Raw genomic sequence first — 11,942 nt, 5'->3', positions numbered from 1 at the left:
GGGCCACGCCGAGCCCCCGAACCCCGGGCAGATCACACCTGAAACCTTTCGACAGCCGTTTTCACTGGGGTGTGTTCACAACCGCTCGCATTCCCAGGACAAGGTTTGACGGACATCACGGCGAGGACTCTTATTTTTGTCTCAGAGAGGGAGAGACACGGCTTAGCTGTGCTCAGCTCTGCCAGAGGCCCAGCGCGGTTTCCTGGTAGCAGTCTCACCGCTTCTCCTGCCCGGGCCCGGTTGTGGTGCTCACCCAACGTCAACCCGACCCGCAGCCAGGATCAGTGCTACAGAGGAAGGGTGGCCAGCGCCAGAGACTCCCCTTTTGCTCCCCGGGGGTGCTCCTGCCAAACAGCCCCCCAGGAGGAAGCACCCCTACAGCATCACCAGGGGTTTCCATCTTCACGACTGCACCATTTCCTTGGCCACTGACAGCAATGCAAAAGTTGCCAGATACTATTCTAAAATGAGAGAAGAGGCAAAAATCATCACATACCCTGGAATCAGACTTACACTGGCTTTGCCAAAACGCCACTTCAGCGTCAACATTATTTATCTAGAAGAGGTTTTGGGTGATTTAAGTGTCTTCCTTTTTCTAATGATTCTTCTCTCCCCTGCTCAGCCTGAACTGCAAGCAGCTGTCTGATTTTGAAAGACAACTACCTTGGGGATGTGTGTGGGCAGGGGATTTTGTAAGGAAAGGTTCATGGCCCAACAGCTCCTGTGAAAGAGTCAGGTATTCTGATGATTTATTATGAGAGCTGTTCAAATTTTTAACTTATGGACCAAACAAATCATTAAAGGCTTTCATTCTCAGTTGATGTAAAATGATTTGCCTCTCAAATTCTTCAACTTTGGACTTCAATTTGATTTTTTTTTTTTTTTTAATGTTAAAGCTTCATGTTCCCAGAAAAAAATAATGAATTGCTATCTTTTTAATTTTTGAATGTTGAAAACCTATTTTGGCAGGCCAGTAGAAAATCTGAAGCAACTACAAGGAAGAGAATAGAGTTAACAACAGGGAGACGTTTTTGCACATTTTTATGCAAGCCACTCTTACTGGAAACCTTAGTTATTTGACACTAAAATGAATTTATACAGAATGAATGCCATTATTACAGAACTAAAGAGCAAGTGGGATTCTGTCATGTGCCAACAGATACTTGAGTTCACCCGTTGGCTGGTCAGGACAAAACGGGACATTTGAGGCTGATGGAGGAAAAGGGAGCGGGAGAACCTGGAAACAGCACCTCTACCAGTGGGTTGATAATACTGAAATTAATAGTTTCTGACCATTTAGCTTAAAAAAAAAAAAATCTCTTTTCTTGCTTACAATATTTTTTGAGTAAAGAAACTGAGGAAAGACTTCAAGTGTGTTAAATAAGAGAAGGTAAAGCAAAGCACCTAATTCTGGGCTGAAAGGAATGTCTCATAGTGACTTAAGTCCTTCATGGTTTTGTATTCTGTCAGAACCTCAGCAAGTCTCTGTTTTGGTGGGAACTGAAACAACTTCTGCCCTGCTGGTTTCCCTGCTGGAGAAAAATCTAAATTCAACCAGGTGGTTTAGTAACCAAGTCTAGAAGGTCATTACTGGCGCAGTTTTTGCCTGGAAGAGCAGGAGGTGTCTCAGAGCAGTGGCTGTGGGAGCCCGGGCCGCAGCAAGGCACGTGCTGGCCGCGACCCCGGGGCCGAGCGGTGTTATCCTGCGCCTTGGGCCCTTTCGGCTGCCTGGGATCGGGCCCACTTAAACAGGGGACTTCACAGGACTTGTAGAAATCCTTCAAGAACTTCTGCTCTTGGTCTGAAAGAGATTTTTTTCCCCTCCACGTCAGTGTCATTACATCACATGAGAAATCACCTCTCGGTCGCAGGAGCGGCAGGCACGGCTGAGGTGACGCTGAGGCCGCTGCCCTCGCTGTGCTTCCGCGTGCGGCCGACCCGCAGCGCCGGGTGGGCACCAGCCCCCACGGGGAAAACCAGCACCTGGCAGCTTCAAAATACAGAGCCCACTCCCAATTTCATACACGGTGGCACATACATTTATATATGTAGACTTTACACACACTACTACTGTTAGCACGAGAGGGGAACCAGCCCTTATTCATCTGATACCCCGTAAACCGCTGGCCCGATTCCCGTCTGATTTATTCCCATGGAAATCAGAAGCATCTCCAAGATACGAGAAGGGTTTACATAAAATTAGATTCAGTCCTTATGTAAGAATGTTAAACCCGTGCCTGAGTAATGCGTTTATGTTTTCAAGATGTAAACTCTCATCCTTGGAGCTGCGTGTGGGAAGCGGCAGCTTATGCTCCCATGCCCACCCGACACGGTACACGGGTCTGCCTGCTGCTTGCAGGCCTGAGTTCTTTAAATACCTAGAGAAAGACTAAAATTACATCAAAATGAAGGTTTCTGAGATTTACTTACGTGAAATAAATTCTTCCTCCAAAACGTCAAGTTTGGCTTCTGTTTGGTCAGTTCATTTACTCTGAGCAAATACAATGTACCTAAGATTCATAAATAATTACTTTATACGGGCATTGGGCATGCTCCAGGCAGCCTTCTCCTGCACTAGACACCTTAACTCCAGCTCTAATCTAAACTTGCCTGTACTTGTCAGTCTCCTGTGGCTGCAGAGCCGGGAGCTCAGCGCTGCCCGTGCTCAGTCACGCTGGGCAGTCACTTGGGGCTCCGTTCCCTCGGTGCAGGCGGGGAGCCAGGCCTGGGTGCACAAGGTTCATCTTCCCTCCTCCGCGGGCAGACAGATCACAAGCCCAGCAACGCTGCTTTCTATGATTTTGCTCTCTACTTGCCAACCCTGTAATTGCAACCCTATATATATGGTCCCTCCCACCCCAGCAGTTCTGCTCTCTGAGTCTCCTCCATTGTGTATGTGCAGGTATTTTAGGTGAGACATAATTATTCTTGTTCCTATCAGCTGAGACAAGCATGCACAAGATTAACTCCCTCGTGGGACACAAAACGGTGCACCCTGAGTGCCTTCCGAGCTGTACACGTAAAGAGGAGAATAAGGACTGTAGGTACTTGTTACATTAATGATAGATAAAGCAAAGGCGGTTCACTGGGGATCCTTACCGAGTGCTCTGCTCAGTTCTGGGTGTGCTGGAGGAAGAAATAGAAGATAAAAGGTAATTATTACGGGAAGATTCTCACGTGAGCAGAATTTGGCAAGAACGAATGAGAGTGTGCCATTTAGACTGAGCGGAATTAGAGGGACACAGACACAAAGGAATAAGCAGGGAGGATGCGTCAGACGTTTGCGATTATTCTCCCACCATATCAGACCATGGGCAGGGTTGATACGCCAAAAGGCTACAGCAGGCACGCGGCCACAAAGTCCACAGTGAGCACGTGGAAATTCTTCTTCCAAGCTTCTCAGGTGACAGGTAAATGTAAAATAAGAAGCCTGCAGATGCACTGGGTAACTCTGGATAGTTTTCCTTGGTTATCTTTGACAGCCACGACAAAGGGAAGCCGTTTCCCTCGTAGCACTGTGCTGGCCAGCGCTGTTCTCTGTCCCGTCTCCTGAAGCGCACGTTGCAGGGCTGTTAAGCAATGGATGTGAGTTAGTCGAGCAACTGCTCCGTGCCCTGGCCCACCCCTCCAGGAGGACAAGCACGAGGGACTCGCTGACCTCTTGGAGGAGGAAGGGAGTGATGGACAGAATCACTTTGTCTTCATTCCCGCTGAGCATCTGCCTCCCTTGGGCAGATGGGTGTCGTGGCGTGCCAACCCCGGCAGCACCTCGCCGAGGAGGGGAAAGGACCCAGCGTGCTTGGGGGGAGGGAGCAAGGATAAACAGAGCCGGCAGCAAGTCGTTCATTGAAGGCCTGACACCACACTGACAAATGAGCATGTGAGAAAAAAAATATCAGATGGGGCCCCAAGGAGCACAGTTCAGACGTAATCATTCATCTTACACATATATTAGTCTGAGTTTCTGTAGGGCAGCGAAACACTCCTCGCCGCGGTAAGTTTAGGGGAAAACCAGCCACGTAATGTCTTGAATGCCTCCACAGCCCACTTTTCTCCAACATATTTATTTTGTTCTTGCAGTCAAAGCCGCACTGCAGCTGTATGTCCTTCCATGCCAGCATTCATTTTTCCTCAATTAATAATATTTACAATAAAGCCACACACATAGAAACACAAAGTGCCAGCGTCTGACTTGGAGCGGAATTTAGCTTTTAGAAGATAAATGCTTTTACTTATTGCATTAGGAGGAATAATTTATATATTAATATAAAACCCCTTATATTCAAGCCAGTGAACACACGCGCAATAGGCCACTGCAGCTTAGTATGAGCAACTTAGCTCTCTTTCTAACACTTTTAAAGCCGTCACAGCACTTTGGCGTGGCAGGATTACCTGGCAATGACTGGCAGGCCAGTCCCTGTGTGCCAGTTAACTGTGTCACCTTGCAGCCACAAAGAGCTCAATACATGAGAAGAGTCACCTCTGGACAGTAACTAGAAGCAGACACAGTACTGAAAAAGCGTCACTGACTTGCCCGCAGTAGCTGCCACCAAGAAACTGGATTTGAAAGCAAGTGCCCCACGTGCTGTTTGCCTTTGGCTTGGCTCCGTGCAGCGAAGGAGATGCGTGCCGGTGTCCTGGGAGCAGAGCTGTGGCCTGACACAGAGCCACCTTCGGACACTCTAAATTTTACTCAAGTTCCTGAATTTAATGCTTCCCACTAACTAGGCGCCTCTGGGGGTTACAAGAAAACCAAAAAGCTAGTCCACCCAAAGTACCAGACACCAGGTGACAGGCTTTGGAGGCTCCTCGGTACCCTTTCAGGTCTCTCAGCTCTTGGCGGCAGCTTTGCACCCCTTGCCCTCGTGGGGCCCCCTCCCAGGCCACTGCACAGCCACGGTCCGGCACCCTCAGCCCGGGCTGGGGGCTCCGAACATGCCCCGGCAAACTCTGCCCGCGTCCCAGTGGTCCCGTCATCCCTTCCCTGAAACAGGCTTTATGTGAAGGCATTTAATCTGGATTCGGTTTTATGTCACTTTGTTTTTAAAGGCCACTCAGCACCACGTTTCTTGGTGTAACATGCCACTTGATATAGCAGTAAAACAAGCAAGAACCTTTTTTTTATTTGGACTTTTCCTCTTTAAATCACTCAAGAAATAGCATAAATGTTCCCCGTTTCTAAGAACAGAGAAATTAAGGTATTCGGACATCAAGTTATTTGTCTGTTAACCATTATCGGCCAGACTGTCTGCTGAGCTGAACAAGCCTCCTGCAGAACACATGCTGGCACCTCCTCGCTCAGCTCAGTACCCAATTTCACATCTCTTCAGGAAACCCGAGCGGCAGCAAGACCGCCGTGCGGACCCAGGCATCGCGGGCTCTCCCCACGCTGCCCTCTGAGCCCAGGGCTGGGGGAGTTTTGCACTGTGCTATTTTTCCTCCTCGTTTTCATTCGTACCCATTTACCCAGAGCCCAAACCCCTCTCCCAGCCGGCGTGGCGGTGCAAGCCAGTGGCAGGCACTAGCACCAGCTTTATTTATAAGATAATCCTTCATACAAGCGATCATCAGTAACTGCTAACCTACTCCCTAAAAGACACAGATCAATTGTATTCGTTGAGTATTATAACCCCTTAAAATATTAATGCCCTATCAGGGAGACAATTTCACTGGGCCTAGGGACTCTTCCATTATTAGAAATTATGCCCCAGCCTTAAATAAATTAACTCAATAAATGTCTTCCCATGAATACAAATTCCTGCTTAGGGCTTGCAAATAAAATGATTTAGAGCTATTCTCTGAGGAAAGATGAGGTGTTTAAACTTGCAAAAGAAGAAGGGCTACCATATTCATTAGTCTTTTGTTCTAAATGGACTACTTCTTTTAAACTGAAGGCATCCCTTTCGGAAGGGTGGGGGAAATCTTTGGGAAAATTAAGTTGTTACATATCCTCGCGCTGGGCTGCACAGCTTCAGTTCTGCATCTACACAGACCTGTGCTCAGCTCCGAGGGCAGCTCTGGGGCAGGGGCTGCCCAGTGCCACCAGCACCCCAAGGACACGGGGGCAGCGGGCTGGTGCCCGGCCAGCGGCGCCGCTGCCCGCTCGCACGGGTGCTGGCAGGAGGCAGAGCGTGCTGGCCGCCTCGACGCCGGCCACCCGCTCTGAGAAACATCGTCTGGATCCCCGGGGCTGCGGGGAGCCATTCTGCCATTGCCCTGAGGCTGAGTTTTGGGGAAAAAAGGAGTTCGTGTACTCGCTTCCTGCAGCCGTGACTGTGTGCTGCTGGCACTGGGAGGGCACTGGGCCTCGGGAGCAGCAGAGGTGCCCCCCAGCAGCTGCTAACCTGGAGTGCAAAACTTAACTTTGCAAAGAAATGCAACGCAGTGCTGCCTGCACCGGGGAGAAGCCGTGAGCTGCTCTCAGGGCATGGAGTGCAGCAGCAGCCTTTCAAACCTGAAAAACTGCTTTTCTGCTGCAACTAGCTGGGTTGGCCATTACCTATTCAGAGTTAGGTAACACAAGCAATGCTTGCAGCATAACTTTTTCTATAACATACCCTTAATGCTGAGAAGAGGTATCAGGCCCTGTGCTACTGCTCTCTCACCTGGCCTCAGGTCACCTGAGCTTCAGCCAAGGCCATACCCTGTAAAACCCGTGAGGCCCGGGCACGGCACTGGTTCAATTCAGGAGGAGTCTTTCAGCTGGCAACTCCCCATCTTCTACTCAGATGCGCCTAAAAGACCCCACAGTTCACGGGGTGTCCGTTAATAACGCTTCAGCCTTAGCAGGTGCTTGTAATTTCAACGAAACAGAAAGCACACGCAAGCCCATTAATCATCCCAAGCCCCCTGTCAAAGTGTTTGCCCTCGTCATATTGATGAATCGACTGTAGCAACGTGAAAGCCACACCAACACGTTTAATTAGAGCTGTATTCCACGCCAAAGGCCCCTGATGTTTCAAGAAGAGTATTAGAGCTCTGCATCCTTTTATGAACCTCTGAGCTGACAAGACAAATCCAGAGCAACAGCAGAGGAATACCTTGGCTGGCTGTTGTGTGTACTCCCACCATTTGGATTTTTGGCGAGGTTAGACACACACACACACACACAGAGGCCTTTTCTGTGCGCTACTGTACTGTCACCAATGCATCGCTCCAGCAAACTGACTCTCTCAGGTGCGCACAGCCTGTTTTGCTCTATCTTCACTGTCCTTAGGGACAGGCAGGCTGCGACATCGGGAGATGGGTAGGCAGCACCCCGTGGCTCGGTTACCTGCCTGGCAGCAGCTGCCGGGTGCCACTGCCTGTGGGATGTCCAGAGCCACATCCATGCAGGAAAACGAGGCGTACCTAGATCTGTGCTGCAGCAGAAGGCAAACACAACATTTCCCCAAAGGATGAGCCTTAGCTCAAAATACAGCGTAAAGACACATGCATTCCTAAGACAGTGCAGGTGAATAGATGCTTTCTGCTGCCAATAATCAACAGGAATACCATGGGGAAAATAAAGTCTGTCTTCTATTTGTGGTCAGGTATCGATTTCATGAGATTTTGATTTTTGATAACCAAACCACTGTTGTTTGCTGGTTAAGAGCTCACATGACTTTCTTGGTCCTGGCTTGCGATCAGAGCATGCTTCAAAAATGGATGAAATGTTTCCAGTTCCTACTTTTCAATTTGTACATACATGAACGGTTCAGTCCTGAACTGCAAGATACACATAAAAGGCGCAAGTCAGGATGGAAAAACAGCCACACTGATTCCACTTGACTGAATCAGAAAGGTTTGTAAAAGAGACCATGGATTCAACTTACTACTTTTGCCTTAGAGAAAAATTCCACGCAATGCCACCCACAGAGACACCTAACACAGGGATTTCACAAGCAGCAAAGGGAGGTTGCCTTGGCAGCGGCCTTCTCCTTGGAGCACTGACTCTGCACTGGTACCTGTTGCATTCCCTGCTGATGCACCAGTGGGCTGTTGGGCTGGGGACACAAAACACTCCCCAGCAGGAATGCTCCCTTCAGTGCTGTAGCCTTTAACCCCAGCGTCTGAATTCACTTCTTAGCGCCCTTGAGGGCTGGGATATATATAACCCCAGCTTACACAAGTGAGAAATCGAGAGAAAGAGCGCGCGGGCAGGGAGAGGGGACGCAGCCTGCGTGGGGGTGGGGGGGAAGCAGTGGAGAGAGCAGCTCCCCCTCCCACCCTCAGCCAGACCCCCTGTCCCCAGCACCGGGAGCCCAGCGCCGCGCCTGTGCTACCGCGGGGGCCTGCGGGCACCGCTTCCCCACCGCTGCTCCCAGGCCAGCAACACCCCACACCTCCCTCAGTCTCCCCACAGACCTCGCATTCAGCAGTTGTTCGTGGCCACCAGCTGCAGCTGCCCCCAACAGGAGACGCCCCGGGTGCCGGCCCCGCTGCCCCCCCACACCCATGGCCGCCCCACGCAGACACCGCCAACCGCCAGCACAGGGCTCTAATACCTTGACGGCCTGGGAAAGCGTACCTGGGCGGTAAGGATAAGTTTCAAAGCAATCTGGCAAAAAATAAGGTTTAGAGCGGCCACTTCCCAGCTCTGGGCAGCAGGTTGCAGCCCCGTGGGGGGGGGGCAGGGGGATGGGACACCCCCCTCCCATCCCCGGCACCTGCAGCTCCCTGCTCTGCCTCCAGCCACCGGCCAGGCTCCGCTCTGCCGCGATGATCCGTGCTGGGGCAGGCTGATGCTTTGGGAGATTATTCCTTAATAGGCTGATCTCTGCTAGCAAAGGATGGAGGAAGGGAGGAATACGTTATCAGCTCTGATCTGGCATTACAGCGTAGTTGCTGGTTTGGTTCTGCCTCCTAAAAGCAGAATTAATTGCTGGGCTAGAAACTGTAGATAAATCAATCAGCTCATACCACATTTATTTTCCGTAGCTATGTGCTGAGCTCCTCGCAGCTTAAAACAGCAGCGACACCCACTCTTGCTACAAAAAGAGGTAAAGGTCAGGCTCTTGCCAAAGACTACCTGCAGGAAAGAGTGGTTGCCCAGCGTGCAGGCAGGGCAAGGTGGTGGCACAGCCAGAGCAGTGACCTGGAGCCAAATACCATCACATCAATGGTATTTCTACCCCGTTCCAGCATTTAAGGTCAATCCAGACCCATTGCATAACTTATCTTTCTAGTTTTTCTAAAATAAATGCCTGAATGACAGGATAGAAAGAGGAGGCAGAAAACTGATACTGTGTGAAGTGTCATTTTATACTGTCAACTTATTTACAGCAAACTCTGTGACTTGACAACGGTGTCTACAGCAACAAAGAAAATAAATCACCGATTCGTCACCCTCATGCTCTTTTTGGGTGAAACAGTAAAGCAGACACGGATCTCAAGCCAGACTCCTCAGGCTGCACAGGGACCACTTTCTGGCCTGCGCTTTCCCACCCGGCATCCTGGTCCCTGGCTGTGCTCCCCAGCCCCGGCTGCAATGCAGGTCACACACGACCATCGGCTGAGGCCTCCTGCCAGGGAACGTGGAAATCCCGGCAGTGATCCTTTCTTCCCACTTCCCTTCACTTCACCAAGTGTCTGATGTGAGCAGAGCAGGACACATCAACACTCTCAGTGCCCAGCGCCTGCCCCTACACCACCTTTGCTTTGGAGTTTCCTCCTTAACTAGAAGAGAGACTTTAACGTAGAAAATACCTACCACGGCTCAGAAAACTAAAGGTCTGGGAGATGTGATTTGTGTGGCTGTATTTTGTTCTATTAATTACGTGGCAGATCCAACACAGCAATTTTTTCTCCCCACCTTTTAAAGCGTCCTTAACTGATTAACTGGAAAACAAGCAAACAAACAGCCCTCTTCTCCTCGTGCCTCAAACGCAACCCTCATTGTTAACGGGAAGGGCAGGAGGAGCAGCCGGGCAGGCTGGGCAGTGCGGTGCCCTCCTCCCCTCCCAGCACCCTGCCGAGGGGTGCCAGCACACGCTGCGCCCCAACACATCGCAGGACAGAGACACCCTCCAGGCAAAAAAACCAGGCTGAGGGCCACGAGATGCTGAGCAACGTCAGAAGTTAGAGCAAGCCTCTGTATTACTCTCAGAAGTTCTGTCATTGCTCTGTGCCTTAGCTACCCGTGTGAAAAACGGAGGTAATAGCTGTGCACACTGTCTCCTAGGGACCCCTAAAGACAGAGATTCACGGAAACGTGCTTTTCTGTTGATCTTACCTTATTTTGACTCTCATTCACAAGGATTTGCTGTTCTTTTTCCTGGCAAACTGAAGGGTGAGGTAAGCCAGGTGCCCCACCCAGCCCTGGCGTGAGTCCGGGCTGCCTGCCCCAGCAGCATGGCATCCTACTCCAAACCCCAATTTACGCATCACAGAAGCAACAGGTGACATCTTACCTTTTATCCGCTCTTCAAACCCCTCGTAACGTGCCAACGCTTTGTGACCTGCCAACGACCAGGGGCGCGGGGCCCAGGGGGCCGGGGCTCGGGGTGGCTGCCGCCAGCCTGGTTTCCTCAGCTGATGTGCGCGAGCAGCCAAACACACTGAGCCACCCTCAGAGCAGCCTGGTGTCCGGCACTCCGCAAAACCTTACTCAACACGGAGTTACTCATGGCTAGGCAGCTATTTGCTGTAAAACACCTTTCAGGTTCCAGCTGCTCTCTGAAAAACAAGCAGGGCTAACAACCACCACTACTGTCTTGTTCTTCACGGGTCTAACGTGCCAATACTGCTGATACTTGAACCAAAAAAAAACATTTCAAGTAGGAACAAAAGTTATGGACTGGTACCAGGCATATTGTTTTCCAATCCAAAACCCCATTTAATTATTTCCATTATGACACTGCCCGTTACAACCTGAAAACATTTTTTTATCTGTGTGCCCATCAGCACCCAATGTTCATGCCTGGACTCTTGTACAGCTTTGTAACTTTGTTTTAAAGATAAGGAATACACTTTAACAGTAAAAAAAAGGTCGGTGTAACCTCTTGTCAGATACAGGAATGAGTTTGGGAACAGACAATTAATTGGACACTCAGTTTCAGGTGCACAACAGTTTGTTACTATCTCAGATTAATGCACAATTGTGGTTTAATCTTTGGCCAAAACTCGTACCTGGCATGATGTCATTTCCCTCTGCTAACTTACTAAACATATATTCCATCCATATAAGTGACTTCAGCTGTCAAAAGCTGGGCAAATATTTAAACTGGCACTAGATTAGGATCTAGTGGAAATTATTGCTTATTTTTATGTTAATAGGATGAAATACACTCTGAGACAGCAGATCAGATCAAGATGTACTTATTAGACAAGCTGCAGTAAGCACTAGTTTCTCGTTTATATGTTCATGAGAAGGACAGGTATCTCTATTGGTAGTGCATGGTTTTTTGGAACTGTTCTGAACACCATAAACATAAAAGACTTTTTTTTTTTTTTTTAAATTAAGAACTTGCCCCCCAAAGGACCTAGGCCTATATTGTTATATTGTTTTCTTTCAAGGTGTGTGGGGGAATATTTTTAAGCAAAAAAACTAAACGCTAAAATACTGGGATGAACACTTCAAATTACATGAATGCTTTCTGCTTCTCTCCCAATGAGACGGCGCTTCCTGGTGGGACTCACCCCCTCTGCGGCACAGTGCGTCCGCTGGAGCCGCCGGAATGCCTCGGGGAGGGGACGGTGCAGCGGGGGCCCCCAGCACCTCTGTGCGTCTCATTTAGCACTGCAGCAGCGTACCCAATTCAACACCTTTTGGTTCTTCATTTTGTCCCAAACAGTCACTGAGAGCTGATACGGGCGCACGCCAGTGTTTTGCTTCCCAAGTGGCTGGATGTTGGGTGTAAGAAGACACTTTATGTTTTTATTTTCACTATTCGAGAATAGTAACTCTTGCTTTATGTTATTTTTGAGCGGAGAAGCTCTGGAGAGTGGAAGAGATTATATTC

The 11,942-nt window shown here is 49.6% G+C and overlaps 1 protein-coding gene across 3 annotated transcripts in view; it reads right to left on the bottom strand.

Moving 5' to 3' along the window:
- Positions 1–10,733, bottom strand: part of LOC104368170 (gamma-aminobutyric acid type A receptor subunit pi) — a 29,143-nt gene extending 18,410 nt beyond the window's left edge. Inside the window, exons 1-2 of one of the 3 annotated variants that reach the window (XM_032992725.2) lie at positions 8,902–9,457; positions 8,510–8,758 (exon numbers count right to left, since the gene is read on the bottom strand). The gene's annotated coding sequence lies outside the window, so the exon portion shown is untranslated. Of the gene's footprint in view, positions 1–8,509; positions 9,458–10,391 lie in introns of those variants that run through there. The other 2 variants (XM_032992726.2, XM_032992724.2) reach the window with 2 other exon arrangements.
- Between the last annotated feature and the right edge of the window lie 1,209 nt (positions 10,734–11,942).

The sequence above is a fragment of the Tyto alba genome, unplaced genomic scaffold, assembly GCF_018691265.1.
Source record: "Tyto alba isolate M040663 unplaced genomic scaffold, T.alba_DEE_v4.0 Super-Scaffold_17, whole genome shotgun sequence".
Classification (NCBI taxonomy): Eukaryota; Metazoa; Chordata; class Aves; order Strigiformes; family Tytonidae; genus Tyto; species Tyto alba.
The sequence above is the reverse complement of the archived record's forward strand: the minus strand, read 5'-3'. Positions and strand labels throughout refer to the sequence as shown.